A 24,736-nucleotide genomic window follows, 5' to 3' on the forward strand; every position below is an offset into this window, starting at 1 on the left:
CTTCACTTCTGAATTCTTTGAACCTTTCAAAAGCTTCAGATTTGTATTTCATCAAATACACATACCCATACCTCGAGAAATCATCGGTAAAGGTGATGAAGTAGGCATGTCCATGCTTAGTGGTGATGCTAAGCGGACCGCACACATCGGTATGGATCAAATCCAATAACCCTTTGGCTCGCTCCACATGGCCCTTAAATGGAATTTTGGTCATCTTTCCTTTTAGACAGGATTCACAAGTCGTGAGAGCATTAATATCAGACATATCAAACATGCCAACTCCCACTAGCTTGTTCATCCTTCTTAAGGAAATATGTCCTAATCGAGCATGCAATAATTGTGCCGAATTTAGAGTATCTTGTTTTCTCTTGTTTGTTGTTGTTATCGCTTGGACATTGTTTAGTGGAATATCTTTCAATTTTAAGTTATAGAGATCGTTTTCAAGTTCCTCGGTACCAACTAAACATTCATTCTTGTAAATGTTGCAAACACCTTTGCTAAATAAACAAGAAAATCCATCTTTGTCCAACATAGAAATGGAAATAATGTTTTTCACCAAGTCGGGTACAAACAAAACATCTCTCAAAATTAACTTAAAATCATTATTCAAAAGCAAGTAAACATCTCCTACGGCCTTGGCAGCAACCCTTGCTCCATTGCCCATCCTCAAAAATGTCTCACCTTTTCTAAGCCTTCTACTTCTTCCCATCACCTGCAAATCATTACAGAGATGTGATCCACAGCCGGTATCCAATACCCAAGAAGTAGAGTTAATTGAAATTTTACTTCAATATAGAACATACCGTTTCCAGAACCCTTCTGGGCAAGATATTCCCTGCAATTACGCCTCCAATGTCCAGGCTTCATGCAGTAATGACAAACGTCAACAGTCTTGTTAGCCTTCACTGGTGTGGCTACCACAACGGGACTCGGAGCTTGCCTCTTCAAGGGCACGTTCTTCTTGGGACGTTGGAAAGAACGCTTCTTCCTCTTCCCACGTGGATCGGTCTTCGTACCAGATGAAGAACCCACATAAGGAACCGACTTCTCTTTCTTGATAGTGGACTCAAAAGTCACAAGCATGTTCACCAACTCCTCAAGGGTCGGCTCCATCTTGTTCATATTGAAATTCACCACAAAAGGATCAAATGAGCTAGGCAGCGATGACAGCAACACGTCGGTGGTCAACTCCGAAGGCAATATCAAATCCATGCCAACAAGCTTGTCCACGAGCCCAATCATCTTTAGGCCATGCTCATGGACCGAGGCCCCATCTCGCATGCGCAAAGTGATTAGCTCCTTGACGGTAGCATGCCTAAGAGGCCGAGTCTGCTCACCAAAGAGCTTCTTGAGGTGCATATGAATGTCAGCAGCATTCTTTGCACCCTCAAAACGCCTCTGCAGCTCATCATTCATAGAAGCCTGTATATAACACTTGGTCTTCAAGTCATGGTCACACCAATCCTTGTATGTCTGCAATTCCTCAGGAGTGCAGTCAGTCGGAGCCTTATCAGGGGGCGACTCAGTCAGTGTATATGCAATCTTTTCCGAGTTCAAGACGATTTTCAGGTTTCTTAGCCAAGTGAGGTAGTTAGGTCCGGTTAACACATGTTTTTCGAGTATGGCAGAAAGCGGATTGCGAATTGAAGACATCGTTAAATAGTACTGAAAAGTAAACAGATAAATGTTAATGACTATTTTAAAATATTTAGTAAGATATAAAGTATGGACTTTAACTTTATAAATGTTTACTCCCACTGTTTTGACATCTTTCACTACCCTCTAGTGAAAACGGGAAACTCCTTTCCTCAGTAGGTACGTAAGGTCCAATTAGCGAATTATGATCCCGAATAATATCAGCCAATCACAATTCCTAAAAGGTAGTTTCCAATTGCATCACAATGCAACCCTCTACGTAAACTTTTGTCTCACGTTTGATTAGGACCCAATAATATGACGTCGTTCATCTTTACGTGTCAAGCCTTACCCATCGATGTTGAACCTTAATGGACGGTCGCCAAGAGTTCCCTCAATAATATGAGCCGAAGTCATGAGAGTTCCACGTAGTTCACATCACTATGTCAAATGGATGTCACAGCTTTCCGGTACTAAGGCCCCCCCCAATAATATGAGCCGAGCCCCGAGTACGGGTAGCGATTCGTCATGCACCCATTTGTCGATGGAAGACAAGGAAATTATAAACAAATTTATAATTCCCCTTTTCAGGCTTGATATTAATTTTGAATCTTATTCAAAATGAGGGTTTTTAATTTTGAAATGTCTCATCATTAATTTTATTTAAAAGCTCGCCATGTTTGATCGTATGTTTGCCGGATTCATGCAACTTTGTTATTATAATAATAACGCACATACTCATTATTTATAACATATCATGCATATATTATAAACAGTAAACAAACAAGGATGATCAATCGCCCCAATACTAACGGACCGTGTGAGCTAAACACGGGCCTAGGTCCAATCCTAGGGAAATGCACGGGATGCAAATGCAACTATTACATAAGCTTCCAATATTTACATGTCTTCGATCTTCATAATCATCATGGCCACCATCTTCCAATCTCGATCATCCACTATACTAATATTTACAAATAAATATCCATGGCAAATAGGGATACATCTCCTGGGGGTGGGAACGGGCCATAAACCAAGCCCACTTTATAAATTGATAATTATTACAATCATTCAACACAAAATATCCTAGCATACACCTAGCAAATTGGGCTTGGGCTTTTGATCATCCTTCATGCATAATATCACATATCATACACCATCAATTAATTATCACAATAATTAATTGATCCAATATTATATATCTTGATCCAATCACTAACCGCCACGATTATAAACTAAATTAACAAAGTGATAGGATCGATTAGGGGGAATAATCGTTGAGCTACAATAGCTCGGTTCTTGAAATATTGAACACCGATGAATTAAATCGAGTTTGGTGTTCAAACCAAGCGGAAAATACTCGAAATAATCCTTCGTAGAAACCGAATAAATATTTGTAAACCATTTAAAATATATGCACGTTGAATGAGTTAAAATATTCAGTTGAAGCATTTTATCAAACACTTGGTGTACAATATTTTGGTATTTGAAGAACACATAAAATGCTTCAACAATGCATCTTTAAAACTATGGAAATCATAAGTAAATGCAATAAATAAATAGACACGAATTTGTTTATGGATGTTCGGAGATTTCAAACACTCCTACGTCACCCCTTCTTCCCCTTGGGAATGATCCACTAGAAGACTTTGATTTATACAACTCATTGTACAAACCCATTCAGCTAGGACTTACCCACTGCCTAAAACTGAACTCCTAGCACTCAAGATTGTAGGCAGCACCTCACAATCAGCATATTGTTTAAAGTCTCATATGCAAAGACTACAAACACAATGTTTTACGTCTTTGTGTAAAGACTCACTCAACTAAATTTTTCAGCTCAAACTCTCTGTATATGTGTGAGTGATTGTGTGTGATGAATTTATCAGTTACAGTGTACATCTCAAATGTTTCCTCACACAAGGACTTGTGCTCTCAACTAGCTGATATATTCATGCTAAGTGCCCATGCTTTGAATCCACTTCCAAAGCTCTTGTTTGATCTTCAAGATGTTGTATTTATAAGCTCCAACACTGTTATATACGTTAGACACAAGAATATGACCGTTGGGAATGTTTCTGTACTGTTTCGGGAAGTGCAACGGTCAAATTCGTCTTGCTGGAAAATTTCCCGACTGGTCAACTCTGGTCAACTCAACTGGTCAATCAGTTCAACTGGTTCAGTTGGTCTGGTTCAGTTCAACTGGTTCAGTTGGACTGGTTCAACTGGTCTGGTTCAGTTCAACTGGTTCATTTCAGCTGGTCTGGTTCAACTGGTCTGGTTCAGTTCAGATGGTCTGGTTCAGTTGGTTGGTCAACTGGTCAGCAGCTGGTTCAGTTTCAGCTGGTGTGCTGAAATCAGTCTAGCTGATTTCAGTTTGTGCAGAACCAGTAGCTTCATCGTCATTTATCAGCATCGTAAGCTTCGATTCAGACTTTGACTTATAAGAATGATTTGTAGATCTTTGTCTTATCTTTCCAACGCATACTGAATCGCTTCGTTTCGATAACCGAGCTGAGAGATATGACCAAAATACCGCAGCTGCTCAAACCCAACTGATTGCTGTTTTCGTGTGATCAGTTCGGTAGTTCAGAGATCGGTTAGGCCATGATAACATCCGATTTTGCCCAACTGACGTGAAATACAACTTGTTCGAAATTGAGTTTTCTAATCAGTCCAATTGGCGGATTGTCGTTTGGATCATCCAGCTGAGAGATATCTTCAAAATACAGAAGCTCGCCAGAAATTCAGTTTGTGCAGAATTCAGTTTCAGCTTGCTTCTTGTGTTTGCAACTTCACACTTGAGTAAATATGTTAGAAACACAATAACAAGTTTTGTTAACATCAAAATCAAGATTGCGAACTTGAAAAGTTCCAACAATCTCCCCCTTTTTGATGATCACAAAACTTTAATAAACAATCAACTCAACTAACATATTTCTCCCCCTTTTTGTGTGAATCAAAAAGTCACATTTTCAAAATATTTTGTGCACAAAATTTTCTCCCCCTCAATATTTAAAAATAACATACTCATTAAAACTATAATGAGTTCTCCCCCTATATTTTTGAAATTTTGAAAATTATAAAAGAAGAGGGATAACTAACCAATTTTCTCCATGGCTCATTTTCTGCCGCAGCACATATGCTCTGTCTTCAAATATTAAACTGCATTTTCTCAAGCATAATTAGGCTACAAATTTTATACTGCTGTAAACCTCTACGAGTCTAGTTTGCAACGCAAAAAACGGTTTGTCATTTGGACACCCGAGCAAGGAGATATGTCAGTTTTCCCATGGTCGCTACAAGCTGCGCGAAAATTCAGTTTTGCATATATATGTGTAAAAAATCTGAAATTTTGAATTTTAAACATCAAAATCAGTTTCAATGTTCTTTCAAGAACAACCCGCTCTGATACCAATTGATAGGATCGATTAGGGGGGGTAATCGTTGAGCTACAATAGCTCGGTTCTTGAAATATTGAACACCGATGAATTAAATCGAGTTTGGTGTTCAAACCAAGCGGAAAATACTCGAAATAATCCTTCGTAGAAACCGAATAAATATTTTGTAAACCATTTAAAATATATGCACGTTGAATGAGTTAAAATATTCAGTTGAAGCATTTTATCAAACACTTGGTGTACAATATTTTGGTATTTGAAGAACACATAAAATGCTTCAACAATGCATCTTTAAAACTATGGAAATCATAAGTAAATGCAATAAATAAATAGACACGAATTTGTTTATGGATGTTCGGAGATTTCAAACACTCCTACGTCACCCCTTCTTCCCCTTGGGAAGGATCCACTAGAAGACTTTGATTTATACAACTCATTGTACAAACCCATTCAGCTAGGACTTACCTACTGCCTAAAACTGAACTCCTAGCACTCAAGATTGTAGGCAGCACCTCACAATCAGCATATTGTTTAATGTCTCATATGCAAAGACTACAAACACAATGTTTTACGTCTTTGTGTAAAGACTCACTCAACTAAATTTTTCAGCTCAAACTCTCTGTATATGTTTGAGTGATTGTGTGTGATGAATTTATCAGTTACAGTGTACATCTCAAATGTTTCCTCACACAAGGGCTTGTGCTCTCAACTAGCTGATATATTCATGCTAAGTGCCCATGCTTTGAATCCACTTCCAAAGCTCTTGTTTGATCTTCAAGATGTTGTATTTATAAGCTCCAACACTGATATATACGTTAGACACAAGAATATGACCGTTGGGAATGTTTCTGTACTGTTTCGGGAAGTGCAACGGTCAAATTCGTCTTGCTGGAAAATTTCCCGACTGGTCAACTCTGGTCAACTCAACTGGTCAATCAGTTCAACTGGTTCAGTTGGTCTGGTTCAGTTCAACTGGTTCAGTTGGACTGGTTCAACTGGTCTGGTTCAGTTCAACTGGTTCATTTCAGCTGGTCTGGTTCAACTGGTCTGGTTCAGTTCAGATGGTCTGGTTCAGTTGGTTGGTCAACTGGTCAGCAGCTGGTTCAGTTTCAGCTGGTGTGCTGAAATCAGTCTAGCTGATTTCAGTTTGTGCAGAACCAGTAGCTTCATCGTCATTTATCAGCATCGTAAGCTTCGATTCAGACTTTGACTTATAAGAATGATTTGTAGATCTTTGTCTTATCTTTCCAACGCATACTGAATCGCTTCGTTTCGATAACCGAGCTGAGAGATATGACCAAAATACCGCAGCTGCTCAAACCCAACTGATTGTTGTTTTCGTGTGATCAGTTCGGTAGTTCAGATATCAGTTAGGCCATGATAACATCCAATTTTGCCCAACTGACGTGAAATACAACTTGTTCGAAATTGAGTTTTCTAATCAGTCCAATTAGCGGATTGTCGTTTGGATTATCCAGCTGAGAGATATCTTCAAAATACAGAAGCTCGCCAGAAATTCAGTTTGTGCAGAATTCAGTTACAGCTTGCTTCTTGTGTTTGCAACTTCACACTTGAGTAAATATGTTAGAAACACAATAACAAGTTTTGTTAACATCAAAATCAAGATTGCGAACTTGAAAAGTTCCAACACAAAGTATACAAACACCTTTGTCTACTTTCCAATTAATTTATTTATAACCGAATTTCTTGTAAATCACCATTTACTATAAATAATTAAAGTCCAACTTAAATTATTTATTTCATGAGAAAATATTTGCAACTTTTGTAAGACAACTAAGCTCTTGATGGCAAGACAATCTACAAGCTTCACCTTGTTCTTGAATCTTTCCTTCAAAATTAGGCCCACCACTAGCAAACTAGAACCCCTTTTATTTTGCACTAGAAAAATAAAAGGATTTTTCAAGGAGAAGTATTTTTCTTCCTCAACACTTGAAGAGAAAAATTGAGAGAAAACTTGAGAGAATAATCTTCAAGTTTCGGCCATTGCATGTCATGAATGGGGGAAGGGAGACTTGTCTTGGACTTGCAAAAAGTAGAGACAAAAGTTGCATGCCAAGCCTTGATAGTTGCAAAAGTTGACTCCAACCCTTCACCTCCCATGCATGCATATTATATGGTTTATTATCAAAATAAAAACCATGGACTAAATTTAATTATCTCAAACATATTTGAGACTAATTAAACATTACTTGAATTTACCCAAGTCCCACTAGTTAAATAATTAATTTAAATTGAGCTCTACAAGACTCAATATAATTTAATTAATTCAACACTTGAATTAATTTAATTATTTGGACTCTACTAGGTCCACTAGTGTTTAATTAATTCAACACTTGAATTAATTTAATTTAGTCCATAATAATGTTTATGAAAATCACAATTTTCAAATACATTATTCAATTGGCCAAATTTTAATTTAGGAACACTTCCATAAATTAAAATTTACATTTCTTTCATAGAAGTCATACTTCTATTTTTCCTTACACTTATAAACTCATTTATAAGTCGTTCAACACATTGAACTATTTTTTTTTTTTTTTTACTTCTCAACGGGATCTAGAAAGCCAGCACTTGTGTGGCCCTCAATGGTTCATTGATACAACTAGTCGTGGGTTCACATCTCCATGTGATTCGGACTAAACATGTCCTTATATGAGCATACCCCAATTGCTCCATTCTTACTTATCAACTCCTTGATAACAAGAACGTCAGAACTCAAGTCTGATAGCACCCAACGAATCATGTTAAACGCCTAGCAACATCGCTTACATGATTCCCTAGGTATCAAATGATAGTGCCTGCAAGAACCATTCAATTATGGTTAGCGTACAATACGGTCCCTTCAACTCATATATCCCGACCGATTCGACAACCATTGGTTTATCGAGAGTTGTCAATGAATCAATACTATGTGTCATGCCGTAGTTGCATCGATGGTGTAATCTATGAAACTCTTTTCATAATTACCACCATACTCTGATCAGAGATTTTACACTACATATACATGAAAACACATAGGATATCCATACCCGAAGGTAAGCGGTGTATCCCCGACTACAATGCATCGACTCCTATATGTTTCGACAGAACACCCAACCTTGCCACCTGATGACCCCTTGAGAGTCGGTAAACAAGTCAAAGTGCAATGCTAGCACATAGAGTCTCAATGTTGTCCCGGGTCATAAGGACTAATGGTGTACAACCATAAACTAGGATGTTTCCACTCGATAAGTGAGAACCACTTGAAAAGTCCTTTTATGGAGGGTTGTTCAGTGCACTCTACAAGGAGCACCTATCTGCATGTTCGGACATCACAATGTCCCCTACCAATGAAACATGGTACTCACATCGCAGATACTAGTCTATAACTCGAGCGGCCTATATCCTTCTTAGTGGCGGCTGAATCGACTAGGAACCGTTTAGAATATACAGTATTCCAAATATGAGTTTCATGATACTCATCATATGAGCATCTCATATTCTTTCTACTATTTGTATATTCAAGGACATTATCTATGCAACTAGCATGGGTATACAGATAAAGATGCGCCAATATAATAAATTCAAATATTATTAAAATAAAGATCGTTTATACATAGAGTTTCATCGTGAACACTCGGCCAACACTTGGCTCGACGGGCACCTACTCTAACAAGTACGACACCAAGTTCCTAGCGACGACAGCTATAACAGGACGTAAGTTTTACTACGTTTCGATATGTCTTGAAATTATGGCATGGCCAGAATCATATAGAATTCATATATGTTGTTCTGGCGATATCAGACATTGTATAATCGAAACCGGATCGAAAAAAGATACCGTATAGAATTATTATGATTTTCAGAGTTGAATTGACCGAGATTTGATATCAGATTTGTATTTTTATCGAGTATGAGTTACAAGAATTGATATCTGTTGATTTATATTCCGTGGTATATTTATATGGTACCGTTATGCTATTGAAACCGAATTCGATTAGGTTCTGATTTTATCTGATATTGATTATGAGCCGTATTATTTCTGTGATGTTGAAATTGACGGGGTTATCGGGGTTGTATTATTATGCCGTCGAAACATCAGTGAATTGATATTGATCAGATTCAGTATTGATTGAGATTGTAGTATGGTGTCGTGATATCGATCAGATTAGGTATTGAATTGAGTTATACATTGATACAGTATATTCGATATTGTTATTGCCAGATTGATATCGACAGGCAGTGAGTCCAAAGCTTCGACAGAGTCAGACTGAAGATGGACAGAGTTGAGTTTGAGACTTCGTCTTCGTCAGACCGAGAAGAGAAAGGTATAAGTCAATGTGGTATTGGGAGATCGACTCAAGTAGGATATATTTGAGTTTCCCTAAATCACATACTTATTGTTATTCTATGCATTAATATAATTATTATATGTTGTTCTATTGATTTGTAGGAAGCATGTATTAGATGAGTAATCTTGTGACAGAAGTGCCTGATAGTGGTGGGATCACCGCGGACACATTGCACGATGTCACAAGATAGTGTATTGGCGATAGTGCCAAAGTCTGTCACCGGATGATTGGCTATCGATGCGGATAGAATTGGAGTTTCTTCTATTACTGGTGATCGATATCATATCGATGTAGATAGAATCGGAGTTTCTTCTATTACTGGTGATCGATATGGAATGCCAACATCTGGAAACCGGGATCCCTAGACTAGGAATGAGTCTAGTATTAGATGTGGAGTCACGAGTATGAGTTATAGTTTGATATTGATTCATGTTTCTGATTGCAATACATGTTATGAATATATGCTTCATGCTTTTATTTCTGTTATATGAAATGCATGTTTCGTTGATTTATACTGAGAATATAATTCTCACCGGAGTTATCCGGCTGTTGTCTTGTTTGTATGTGTGCATGACAACAGGTGGGACATGTTCAGGGTCCAGGAGATAAAGAGAGATCGTGATTAGAGTGGAGGCTACGGACTTTGATTAGAAATAGGGTTTGAACACTTGATGTTTTGTTGTTAAACCTTAGTTTAAATAATGTATGTTGTACAGGACCCGTACTTTAATTTATATTGATGTGTATAATAAATGAATGTCATTACGTTCCGCATGTAATATTGTATTTAAAAAAAATAATAATAATAAATTTAGACCCTGTTTATTATAATTGATTAATTAGTCCCAAAGATGATTAAGAATCGAACTAGCGTCCGGGTCCCCACATTACTGATATAATATTGAACATTGGTGATGTACGAAGAAATAGGTAAAAAAATAAAATGCAAAAGTTAAGTTAATACATGATAAAACCAAATTTTGACTAGTTAAAATATCAAAATAAAAAATTAACCGACGTAACTAATTACAATATGATTTTAGTAATTTCCCAAAAATGATATCCAGGCTTACTCTTGAGCTAAATTAGAAGTATTGGTTTTAACAAAAGCATGACTTACTGAGTCCAAGAAGATCAGCAATGCCTTATTCTTTGCTCCTTTGATCCTTGTAACATGACAGATTGACAATGCAAGAGAGGAAGCGAGGTATCCACATACGAATACATTCAATATCTCAAAAACCCTTCTCTCCATAGAACATGAGATTACAAAAAGGTTAAAAGCAATGTATTTCGACAAACATTTCGTTAAAAAAACATAACAAAAGTTGTGTCAAGTTTTACTACAAACCTAATGGCTGAAATATCGGTATACTGTGGGCGGAATAACATGGTCTATGTCGAAAATGGGAGTGTTTCATATGCCGCCCCCATTGCCATGGCACTCCATACGTCCCCACACTTGCAGCCATTCTTAAAAGAGAATATAAAACATGGAAATCCCTCTTATCACCACATTTTCCTTCGACGTTTCACATGCTTCAATCAGCTCTTCCTCTTTCATTTTCGATTATTATAAATTTTAACCTTTGTTTGTGGCAACATGAGAAGTGTTCAAGTAGTTGATGTTCTAAATATTTGATTAAGAAAACCTTGGACTTATACAAGGACTAGATCAACCTCATGAACAAATTTGCGTGCCAAAGTGTTGATTTGTTGGCATAATTAATAATGGTGTTTGTTATTTGACATGATAATGGTGGTTGATAGTTGGTTAATAAATATTGTGGTTGATAGTGAAGGATGTGGAAGATTTTGATTTATATGTTACATCTCAAATTTGCATATAAATATGCTTCATATTTGGCCTTGAAGAGCATTCCAAAATGATAAACATAAGAAGCCATTGAGGGAGCTTCTTGAGAAAAATTGGGAGCTTCTTTGCGTAAAGTTGGGACATTAAAATATTGAGTGAGTGAAAGTTCTCTTGTAAACTTTCTCTATAGAATAAATTTGTTGCTCTCATTCTCGTAAACATAAACAAATTTTCGAACCACGTAAATTTTTTGTGCCTCATTTTTCATTATTTGTTCACTTATATAATTGTCTACAAGATGCATCACATCAAAGTTCAACAAACTGGTATTAGATCTTTGGTTGTAAACTTCTCTTGAATTTCAAATTATGATATGTGGTTGCAGTTCTGACTGATTTGTACACCAGAAAAGATATTTTTGAGAATATTGCCCACAGTAGGGTTGGTCTTGAACTTGTCTAAGGCATTGTTGGAATTATGGTAAATACAGAGTTAGATATGGGAAAATTTAATGGAGCTAATAGTTTTACCTTGTGACGAGTAAAAATGTTGCTTCATCAAGGTTTAGCGAAAGCTTTGGAAGGTAGAAAAAATTGTCGAAATCTCTGTCTGCGGTTGAGAGTGATGAGATCGTGGATATAGCACACAATGCAATATTGTTGTGCTTGGCTAATGAGGTTCTACGAGAAGTAGCCGAAGAAGATACAACAACAAAATTATGGTAAAAAATAGAGAGTTTGTATATGACGAAGACACTCACCAATCGACTGTATTTGAAGATAATATTATACATTCTTCAGATGCATGGAGGAAAACCCATCAAAGAACATCTCGATGATTTTAACAAAATTATACTTGATTTAAAAATTATAGATGTTAAAATCAAGGACGAAGACCAAGCCATTATTCTGTTATGCGTTTTGTTAATCTCCTATGAAAACTTCATCAACATTGTGATTTATAGACGTGAAACTCTTACTATAGAAAGTTAAAGATGCTTTAAATTCAAAAGAGTTGAAGCAAAAAGTATCGGAAAATAAAAATGTAGCTCATTAGAAAGTTTCTTTGCAAGAGGCAGAAATGAAACAAGAAATCAAGATCATGGAATGATCAAGTCTAGGTCTAAATCTAAATTCAGACCTAGAATATTCAAATGCTACCAATGTAATAAATTAGGTGATCTTAGAATAATTTTTCAAAGCGCAAAGGCACTTTAAAGGATAAGACCTATGATTCTGAAAATGGATTCGTAGCAAAATACAATGCAGATGCTCTTACAGTTTTCAAACATGACTCAGGCAATGAATGGATCCTTCATTTGGGTTGCTCATATCACATATCTTCCCGTAAGGATTGGTTTGCAACCTATGAATCCTTAGATGAGGCAAGGTCATTCTAGGTGACAAAAAAGGCTGCAAAGTTGCGGGTAGAGGCACGATAAGGATCAAAATGTTCGATGGAATCGTGAAACCTTTGAAAAATGTGAGACATGTTTTAGAGTTGAAGAAAAACCTGATTTCCTTGGGTATGCTCAGCCATAATGGGTTACCTTCAAGGAAAAGGTGGGGTCATAAAAGTTTCAAGAGGTGCCCTGACTATTATGGAAGGCAAGAACACAAATGGAATCTATATTCTAGAAGGAAGAACATTTACTGGATCTGTTGTTGTTTCATCAATGGTTGATTCTGATGTCAAAAAATTATGGCATATGTGTCTTGAGAATATCAGTTAAAAAGGTCTGACATAACTAATTAAGCAAAGGCTGCTTTTGTGGCCAGAATACTAGGAAATTAGACGTATGTGGACATTGTATATTCGAAATATAGTGTTGAGCGAATTTTACACAACAGTGCATCGGACAAAAGGCACGTTAGAATACAAACACTCTAATCTATGGGGCTCTTCTTGAGTTCCTTCCGTTGGTGGTGGCAGATACATGTTAACCTTCATTGACGACTACTTAAGGAAGGTCTGGATGTACATTTTGAAGCATAAAGATGATTTCTTTGTCAAATTCAAACAATGAAAATCACTAGTCAAAAAGCAGACTGAAAATAAAATCAAACATCTAAGAACAGACAATGGTTTGGAATTCGTGGAGGGAAATTTGATAATTTCTACAAAGATCATGGCATCATGATACATCATACAATGAGACACACTCTACAAATAAATGTTCTTGAAAAACGAATTAACAGAATTCCGATAGAAAGAACATGATGTATGCATTCAAATTTTGGTTTAACAAAAGATTTTTAGACTGAATATGTCAATACAGCTTGCTACCTAATGAACATATGTCCATCTTAAGCAATAAATTGAAAACTCCTGAGTGAATGTTGTCAGGTTCTGCTGTTAAGTATGACAATCTAAAGATATTTAGTTGTCCTACTTATGAACACGTAAATGAAGACAAGCTTGAACCAAGTGCAAAGAAATGCATTTTACTTGTAACCCTGATACAAAAAAAATGCATCATTAGTAGAGATGTGACTTTCGATGAAGCTGAAATATTGAAAGTACAAAAGGAATCGACATCTGAAAAATAAAATACTGATACCTCGAAGAAGGTGGAGGTTGAGGTGGAGTCTACAACAAAATCCTCGAAAGATCAAAATGAACATATACCTCGAAAGATTAAAATAAAGAATTTGTTTATTTCATAATAAAGCTAAATTATTTACGATGGATGTGGTACAAATTTTCCACTGAGAAATTTTCAGGAAATGGAGGTGAAAAAATCATGGCTGAGATAGAGGGTTTTTTCTGAGTGTTGGGGTCACTGTCCAAGTTCTTATCTGAAGGATGGTCGAATTTTTCATTTTAGAACTCGTGTTTATGCAATGCCTTCATTGATCTGTGATAAAATTATTGGCCACCATTTCATTTTTCATGTTTTAAAATTTACAAATATTGATGGTTTAGATTGAAATGCCTTGTCATGGTGATCGTTATGGTAGTATCACTCACCTTTATGTTGGTAACTTGTTGGCCACCATATTTTTTTTATTCTTTTTCTCCTTCCCCCTCAACTTGCTGTGTTCCTATTTTCAATTGAATATTTTTGTGTTATTTTGAGGTAGAGCAAGGTAGGCTTCCTAATCATATTATATGAGCTTTTTCCTGGAATGAAAGTGACATTTCAGTTGTTATGTTTGTACATGATTCATCTCCTAATTGTCCATCTCATATGCAAATTATGTGATATCATTTCAGATGGAATCTAATGATAAAGAGGTTGAGACAGCTCTATTTGTGGGAAGTCAAGCACTTGCATCGAAAAATGAGAGTGTTTCAATCGAGGAAAATGAAATACCTCAAAATGAGACTTTAGATGCCGAAGTTACGAGAGCAGATGGTGGAAATAAAAGAAAATTTGGATCTCCTGCATAAACGTCCACTACTTTTTAACTTTAAAATCCTACTAATTTTTTTTTCTTTTTGAAGCATAAAAATCAAACTTCACATTTAAATTAACTCAACATTTTCATAACCAAAAACGTAATTTAACATTTAAAATCTCAAGTGCATAAAATCCCTAAATCGTCAATTAACAAAAATTCAACTTCTACCTTTTAACATTATCAAAACTAACTTCAAAATAAAGAATAAAAATATTTGATAAATCATTATCAAAATATTTATTTCAAAACTTCGATTATCAAGCTAATGCGGAAAATAAACGTCCCTCGAAAGTGTACTGTCGGTCTCGATCCACTCAAGCGTCAGCGCCTCCCTCAATCTCATCCTTACATGCAACATTCAAACCTAGTGAGTCTAATGGCTCAGCATGTTCTAAACATAAGTAACAAATAATACATATACAAACACATGCATTAAAATCGTACTTTTATTCAAAATAAACTAGCATAAATTTGTAAGCATAATTTAATCACAAATCGTAAAGATTTCAATCATTTATCATTTGGGTGAAGTTTGATCATTGAACGTGATTATATATATCCTCTGGTCGAGTGAACAGTCTTAGCTCACCATTGCGCATGGGACGGGTACTAAGCACCGACTAAAAATGGAAATATGATCGTTGGGCTCCATCCGAGGCCTTCTCCCGTAAACGGGCTCTCTCTAGGGCCTTCTCCCTCGTGATATTTCCAAAAATCATATATCATATCTTTTATGTTACAGTCAATTCACATCCTTCAAAATATTTTTCATTTTCTTTTTAATCATAAAATAGATTGTCCTTTCCATATTAGAAAACTATCATTTTAACAGTAAAAATTACACAATTTTATCATAAATCATATCTCATATTTTCATCATAAATGTTTTAAAATATCATTTAGCATGCGTTATGATTCTTTGGGACAGGGCCAGACCTTTCGTACTACTCGGGACGCAAAATGATCATTTTACCATTGGACTCAAAAATTCTCGATTTTGGTTTTTTCTTAATTTTATTGACTCGAGTCTATCCCGAATCATCGTATAAGCTTAAATTTGTCCTCTAATATTTTTTTTAGACGTAAACCCGAGCCTTTCGATTTAATAACTTAATGACTAAACCATGAAGCATTTTTAACCCAAATAAATCCAAAATTTAATATTTTCTTCCCAAATTTTTAACATAAACTTTTCATCCCTAAACGTAACATGAAACCTTAAAATACACCCATAAACATTTCTTAGACGTAAAATTAAGCTCCTCGACTAATTTCCCAATTCGTTATAAAACTTAATCGTACAACCCAATTTTAACCCGAATCAATTCAAAACTTAACCAAACTTGAACCATAGCTTATTAACACCTAAAAATACCTTATGCAACCCAAATCAATCCATTTAAGACATTAGGAATATTTTAGAACGCCTACTGAATTTTCTGCACAATTGATCAAACCCTATCCCAATCCAGCTTTCAATCCATCACGCCTAGCCTTAACCATCATTTCCAGACTCTATGTAACCATCCTAGGACCTAGAGTGGACTCGTAGAACTCTACTAGACCAGCCTATACAGCCATAGAACTTGCAACCTTAAACCCGAGCCCCTTCAAGCCTTAAGCGACCCAAAGTGACGTGCAACCTTTATCCTCCATTTCCAGCCCTTGCACAACCCATCTAGGACCATGAATAGACCCTATTAGGACCCATGAACATGTCTCGATAGCAGATAACAGCCTAATTCTTCCTAGGACCAAAAATGCAAACCCTAGTTCCTAAAAACCCAATTTTCTTTCAGCTCATGCATCCATATTGTCCAGCCCTTCAACATGCATCTATGTGCCCTTAAATATGTTTAAAATCGTCCATTCCCATAGCCCTATCATGGCAGCCCATTTCTGCATCATAATCATGAGTTTCAATGCATGAAAATCAAAGTTTTAAGATGTACAAGCCATAAAAACAAAAATAAAAGGAGAGTTTCATATTTTTCATGCAAACATGATTAAAAACACATAATATGATTTGAATGATGCAAAAAAGTTTTTGAAATGCGTCTTCATGTTTAAAATGCTTGAAATACGAATACCGTAGCAGTGGAACGTCGGTGACGGATGGAGAACGATTTCGATTTTTTTCCTACCCTTTTTCTTGTCAAAACCCCACCAAAAACTACCTTGGTATGCAACGAAGTCAAAGGATTGTTATTTGGAAGGAAGAACTAGGAAGAAAGTCGAAGAACGAATGTGAGACCCGGGGCCGAAGAGGGCGGGGGGTGATCGCCGGTGCCATGAGGTTGCACAGACAATGAGCGGCTCTTGGCAGGCTTCTAGGCGGAGGGAACATGGAAGAACCGATCTTACACCGGAAGGAGAGGGATTCGGAAACTGTTCAGGTATAGGACTGTGCAGTTGAAGAGGACTTAAAAGATTTGATAGGTACTACTCATATCAAGAAGATGCATCTTATTTTCGGTAGCTCATCATAAGAACTCCAAAGTTAAGCGTACTTGACTTGAAGAAATTTTGGGATGGGTGACCCCTTGGGAAGGTGCGTGTGAGTGAGGACATAAACACGTTGGAAAGACTCGTCTAGTCGTCGAATCTGGGGCATTACAACGAAAGAGGAAAAAATCAAAAACTTCCCTTGATTTGCAAAGAAGAAACGACCGTTGTTCCTCTCACTTTCCTACAATTCATGTATTGTGTGTGTGTGTAGGTGTTTAGGTGGGTGTGTGTGTTTAGGTTTAGTTTTAAATAAATAAATAAAACAAAAAGACTTCTTAACTTTTTAATTAATGCGCTTAATCAACATTAGTTTTTAATTAATAAATTAGGCCCGGGATTAATAAAATCATTAGGCTTAAATTAAAAAGATTTAAAATATATATTTCCAAAAATATCCTTATAAAATACACAAAATTTCTTGGTCCCACAAACTAATTTAAATTTGACCCCAAAAATGCAATAATTATTAAAATATTTAAATATTTTCTTAACTAAAATAAAAATTTGGCTTTTAAATCTTTAACACCTTAATCCTCTATAGTCCTCCGTTATCGACCAACCACCGATATTCGTCTGAAAATCTTTAAATAATGAAAATTACCAAAAACTACACAATTAATCATTTTCTCACTCAAAATATATCATTTATGCATCCAAAATCATTTAATTAAAATATTTTAGCAATTTAATAATTTCCATGCATGCGGTCTACGTAGACTGATTTTCGGGTGTTACATGTGAAGAAATAGAGAGCGAGCGAAAAGCTCAAGTCGTAGATTGTAAAAGTGAATAAAGAATACAAAGAAAATGTGTTTATATGACTAGGGTAAACAAAAAAATAATAAAGTGATTAATCTACCCTTGAGAACTAACAATAATATATTCTAATATATTCTAACATCCCCCCTCAAACTCACGATGCTACAGCTAAAAGCATGGAGAGTTTGTCAGAAAAAACGGAAGCGCGAAGCGGAATGTGCCTTGGTAAACATATCAGCTATCTGCAGAGAAGAAGGAACAAAAGGTAACGTAATGGTGCCAAGCTGGAGATGATGACGAGTGACGTGACAATCGATCTCAATGTGCTTTGTCCTCTCATGAAAAACTGAATTGCGCGCAATCTGAATTGCACTCTGATTATCACAATATAACGGAGTAGGATGACGAAGAAGGATACCGAAATCCGCAAGAAACCAACGTAACCAAACAATCTCGCAAGTAGTTGAAGCCATAGCACGATACTCGGCTTCGGTAGAAGATCTAGAGATAACAACTTGTTTCTTACTTTTCCAAGAGATAAGAGAATCTCCAAGAAAAATACAGAAGCTAGTGGTTGACTTACGATCCATGGGATCGCCAGCCCAATCAGCATCAGAGTATGCACGCAGCTCTAAGGAGGAAGTAGAAGGAAACAAAAGGCTCTGAAATTGAGTTCCCCGAAGATACCTGAGAATGCGAAGAACAGCAACCCAATGAACTGTATTTGGTGCGGTGACAAACTGACTTACTACATGAACAGCATGCGCAATATCTGGACGAGTCACAGTGAGATAAACCAAGCTGCCAACAATAGTGCGGTATAAGGTAGGATCTGGCAAAGGAGGTCCATCTGACAGAGAATACCGAGCATTGGTCTCAAGAGGAGTATCAACTATCCTGTTATCAGTTAGACGTGCACGCTCAAACAAATCTACTATGTACTTTGACTGGGATAAAAGATAACCTTTTGGAGAATAGGAAACCTCAATTCCTAGAAAGTAACGTAGCAAACCTAAATCCTTCATAGCAAAGCAGCGAGCTAACTCAGACTTCAAAGCCTCAATATCATCACCGGTGATTATCATGTCATCAACATATAAAGACAGAGTATACGACCTGCACGAGTACACTTGACAAATAATGCGGAATCATGATGACTATGAATAAAGCCAAGCGAAGTAATCACTGTAGAAAATTTCTCAAACCAAGCACGGGGAGCTTGTTTGAGACCATAAAGAGCCTTACGAAGTTTACAAACTTCACCAGGTTGGTGAGCAACACCAGGAGGAGGAGCCATAAAAACTTCTTCATGAAGATCACCATTCAAGAAAGCATTATTGACATCCATCTGAGAGATATTCCATCGACGAACAGAAGCAGCAGCAATTAGAGTACGAACTGTCGTCATTTTAGCAACGGGGGCAAATGTTTCCTCATAATCCATGCCATGCTTCTGAGAGTAACCTTCAGCAACAAGACGAGCTTTGTATCATTCAATAGATCCATCAGACTTGGTCTTGAACTTGTAGACCCAACGAGAGCCAATGGTGTGCTTTCCTGGTGGCAACAGAACCAAATCACATGTATGAGTCTGATGAAGAGCAGTCAGTTCCTCAGCCATAGCCTTCTGCCAAAGTGGATTACCAACAGCTTCGCTATAGGACAAAGGCTCAGAGAGACAATGAACAGAGGCAACAAATGAAGCGAAAGAGCTAGAATAACACGAGTAAGCAAAATCAGGTAGTCGAGTAGACTTACGAACCCAAGTGGACTGACGGAGTGGAGGATTATCCGCGATACCAGGAGATGATTGGGTTGTCGTAGGGGGGTTTGGAGGAGCAGGAGTCTCGGGTGTGGTCGTGGGCAAAGTCTCGTCGGTATCGGAGGTGAAAGGGTCAATGCGAGAAAGATCTGCATGTGTCATATTATGCGAACTAACAGGTATAGAGAAGAATGGAACATGTTCAAGAAACACAACATGGCGAGAGACATACAGTTTTTGACTAATTGGATCAAAACAACGATACCCTTTTTGATCGATACCATAACCCAGGAAAACACACAGAGCAGAGCGCGGAGACAAATTATTGCGCTCGATCTGTGGTCGGAGAACAAAACAGGCACAACCAAAAACACGCAACGAAGAGTAATCAGGAGCATGACCATACATTTTTTGAAAGGGTGACAAACCTGAATTGTGTGAAGTTGGAATTCTATTGATCACGTGAACAGTAGTAAGAATTGCTTTACCCCAAAATTCACTAGGAACATTAGAAGACAATAAGAAAGAGCGAGCTGTTTCAACAATATGTCTATGTTTTCTTTCGGCAACACCATTTCGTTCAGGGGTTTCTCTACAAGAGGTTTGACGTATGGTACCATCAGAAGCAAGCAAACGTGAGAAATCATTAGAAGTGTATTCACCCCCCAAATCACAACGAAAACAACACCATTTTGTTCAGGGGTTTCTCTACAAGAGGTTTGACGTATGGTACCATCAGAAGCAAGCAAACGTGAGAAATCATTAGAAGTGTATTCACCCCCCAAATCACAACGAAAACACTTGATGACAGCTGAATGTTGATTTTTCACAAGAGCTTTAAAATCATTGAAAATAGCAAGATAGTCAGACCTATGTTTCATCAGATAAACCCAACAATAACGAGTGCAGTCATCAATAAAAGAAACATAATATCTCGACCCCCTTTTTGTGGGAACAGGAGATGGTCCCCACACATCTGAGTGAACAAGATCAAAAGGAGTAGGAGAAAAATATAGACTTTTATAAAAAGGTAATGCCGAAAATTTTGCCAGTTTACAACCACTACAACCAGAAATATCATGACTTTTCAAAGTTCCTAGTGCTCCTGTAGACGCTAAAAAATTCAAACGAGATGCGGAAACGTGTCTTAGACGATTATGCCATAAGTAAAAAACAGAAGACGATTGACTCAAGCGAAAAGAAAAGAGATCCACACTAGATGCTGCAACATCTGGTACTCTGAGATAATCCAAAACATAAAGTCCCCCTGTTTACGTCCTGTCCCAATCAGCCTCTGGGATCGCGGGTCCTGCACATAACAATTTGAAGAAGAGAAGTAGACTAAATATCCAGACTCACATAATTGACTGACCGAAACAAGATTAAGTGTAAGATTGGGAATATAGTATACATCGGGTAGAGATAAACTACACGTAACAAGAGAACCAACGCCTACTAATGGCATCGGTGTACCATCAGCAGTCACAATTTCAATGGATGAATTGTAATGTCCGAGAATTTGATTATCGTAATTTGCTATAAGATTAGTGAAGTAAATAGATATAATTGTAAACGGGCTATTACGAGACTAGATTGGACAAAGAATATAAATTTCACCAGTACCGGGCAGAACTAGTGGCGCCCGAGCGGTAGAAAGTGACCGCCCGAGCGCCAATGCTCAAGAGATGAACGTTCGGGCAGAATGTGTGGCGCCCGGGCGGTAAGTTATGACCGCCCGAGCGCCAGAGTCTCACACCTCGCGGCAGAACGTTCCGCGCCCGGGCGGTAGAACTTGACCGCCCGAGCGCCGAGCTCGCGCCCGGGCGGTAAGTTTCAACCGCCCGAGCGCCAGCGAAGATTTGCAAGAACGAGCCACGTTTCAGTGGCATGCAAGGGAGATATATATAAAACGAAAATCCCTCAGAATTCTTATCAGAATAGAAAAGGGAAAAGCTCCGTGAAGCTTTTGCGATTCTTGCGCCGGTAGTTTTCAATCCGTACGTCTGAATTGAAATCCGACTTCGGTACCGTGTTCCTATCGTTACAGGCTACGCGTGGACGTAAGTTTTACGATGTTTTGGCATGTCTTGAAATTATGATATTGCAGGAATCAGATATGATTCATATATGTTGTTTCTGACATATTAGACATTGTATAATTCCAAACGGATTTAAGAACGGACACCGTATCGAATTGTTATGAATTTTAGAGTTGAATTGACTGGGTTTTGGTATCAGAATTATACCATTTTCAGTTAGGAAATGGGGGAAATGATATAGATTGTTTAATATGGAGATTGTGCATTTGAAATGATATTAATATCATGTAGTGACTTAGTTATGTGTTGATTTGGATTAGAAATTGATAAATTGTATATCAACATTTCCATTTCAGATTCGTATTGGTGACAGCGACAATAATTGTGCAACGAAAGGTATAAGTCATGTTTTGTTTGGGGAGATGTAACTCAAATAAGATATTATTTGAGTTTCCCAACCAAAATCACATACGAGTATTATTAGATATATTGTAACATGTTTATGAATTGTGTATAGCATTATATTCAATCTTTTAAACATGTTTATGCTTTGATTTCAGAATTGTATTCAAGCATGTATAATCAGTATGACATTCAGATATGAATAGGATTATACGTTGTTTACATATTGAGATTCATTGCATATAAGATAGGAGAGTCGTTGACAGCCATCGTCAACTATCTAGATGTTCGGTGTATCTCAGCTTAGGAGCAGCCACGACTCCTATTGCAGCCATAGATACAGCTCAGACCGAAGTCTAGGAATAAGACGTACGGTCACCCCGATTGGGAGGGTAGGTGACAGTCATTGACGTCTTATTCACACGGGATCCCTAGAGTTCTAGTCGAGTCGAGTCCAGACATGGTTTGATTCGCATTGCATTGCATGTGCATATGATGTCATTTATGATAGCATGTTTCATGTTTAAATTGATTATATGCATGTATACATGTTTATATTGGGATTTGTTCTCACCGGTTTTCCGGCTGTTGTTATGTCTGTATGTGTGCATAACAACAGGTGGGGCAGGATCTGGGTCACGCAGAGGATGATAGACGGACATAGCGTGGTGATCTCGGGCATAGTAGCTGACTTGTTGTTGTACTTTGTTATGTACTGTAGTTGAACACGAGATTGTTGAGTACGTACCAGACAGGATATGTATATTGTGTGTTCATGTTGTAATTAAATAAAGATATGATGCTTGTTTATATACATTAGAGTTAATGTAAAAGCAAAAATTTGACCCATTTTTTTATATTAATGATCCATTTAATCCCAAAGAAAAAGAATTAGAGCCCGGGTCCTCACAACAGGTGGTATCAGAGCCGTAGGTTCTGTAGACTGAGATAGAGTAGAAGGAGCGGGGTAGATCGAGTCATCTTCCTTGCTTTTGTGTGCTAGCATGATTATTGCTTTCCCTATTATGTGTTGTATTGTATATGATATGATTACAGCATGTAATTGACTGAATCAGAACCGATTCTGGATCAGAGGTAAATGATCCGAGGAGGGCTGAGACGGTTGTATAGACTATATACTAATCTGTTTGAATATCAGATTCATGCCTCCTAGAAGAGCAGCCGTACCTCTACGACCAACAGCGCCAGAACAGGGGAGCACATCCGGAGATCCTATGGATGTTACGGCGACCCCTATGGAGACGTTGCTGAAGCGATTCCAATCCTTTCGACCTCCCACCTTAAAAGGTACCGAGAATGCCATCGAGTGCGAAAGTTGGCTTGAAGATATTGAGATGTTATTCGAGTCTTTAGGGTACAGTGATGAGAAGAGAGTGAAGCTTATTGGCCACCAACTGCAAGACATTGCTAAACATTGGTGGTTGAATATCAAAAGAGCAATAGAACAGCGTGGCACTGAGATTACATGGAAAGTGTTCAGGACGGAGTTCTATCAGCGATTCTTTCCTGTATCCTATCGTAAAGATAAAGGCGCTGAATTCGCAAACCTGAGGCAAGGGCAATTGAACATTGAAGAGTACGTTGCTAAATTTTCTTCTTTGCTTCGTTTTGCACCCCATGTTTCAGGGAATGATGAGGCCATGGCAGATCAGTTTATAAATGGCCTGAATCCAGATATCTTTACGTTGGTAAATACTGGGAGACCCGATAATTTCTCGGATGCATTGAATCGTGCCAAAGGAGCTGAAGCAGGATTGCTTAGGCAACGGAGTGCTCCGTATGTTGCACCGAGTCCGAGACCGCCACTACCTCCATCCCAAGTTCCTCCTCCTCGATTCGAAAGTGGTGGTAGCAGTAGTGGACGCAAAGATCAGTTGAAAACAAAGGGGAAACAGTTTAAGCGACCTGGGAGCAGTTCGTCCAGCTCCAGCGGGTCAAGACAGAGAAGTTTTGGCCAGAGTCTAGAGGTGACGAGTGGATATTGCGGTACTTGTGGAGGTAAGCATGCCACAGAACAATGTCAGGGTGTATTGGGTAAATGCAATATATGTAAGCAACCGGGTCATTATGCCAAGGTGTGTCCTCAGAGAAGTGGTGCATCGAGATTTCAGGGTGCAGGATCATCTGCATCAGTGACTCAGCCTGAGAGGCAAGCTTCATCCGTACACTCCTTTCAGCCGCCACCTGCACAGACCCAGCCTAGAGCCAGAGGTGGTCACACCGGGAGTCAGCCGATCCGACAACAGGCTCAGGTGTTTGCGTTGACAGAGGAGCAAGCACAGGATGCCCCAGATGATGTCATAGCAGGTAACTGTTCTCTTTGCGGTTATCCTGCTTATATATTGATAGATACGGGTGCATCGCATACATTCATATCAGAACGATTTGCATTATCGCATTCATTGCCTGTTGAGTCTTTGTTAGATGTGGTGTCTATTACTTCTCCGTTGGGAAGTGGATTGATATCTGTAACTACGGTTAGACATTGCATTCTACAGTTTGAGGGGCATGAGATTGACCTAGAGTGTATAGTGTTGGGTCTAGCTGATTTTGACTGTATAGTCGGTATTGACATGCTAACAAAGTACAGAGCTACCGTGGATTGTTTCCACAAGATTGTCAGATTCAGACCCGAGA

General features: G+C 37.8%; 1 pseudogene; it reads right to left on the reverse strand.

Annotated features, from left to right (window-relative positions):
- The window catches only part of LOC140835270 (casparian strip membrane protein 1-like), a 63,287-nt pseudogene extending 52,427 nt beyond the window's left edge, over nt 1-10,860 (reverse strand).
- Between the last annotated feature and the right edge of the window lie 13,876 nt (nt 10,861-24,736).

The sequence above is a fragment of the Primulina eburnea genome, chromosome 6, assembly GCF_022965805.1.
Source record: "Primulina eburnea isolate SZY01 chromosome 6, ASM2296580v1, whole genome shotgun sequence".
In the NCBI taxonomy this organism is placed as follows: Eukaryota; Viridiplantae; Streptophyta; class Magnoliopsida; order Lamiales; family Gesneriaceae; genus Primulina; species Primulina eburnea.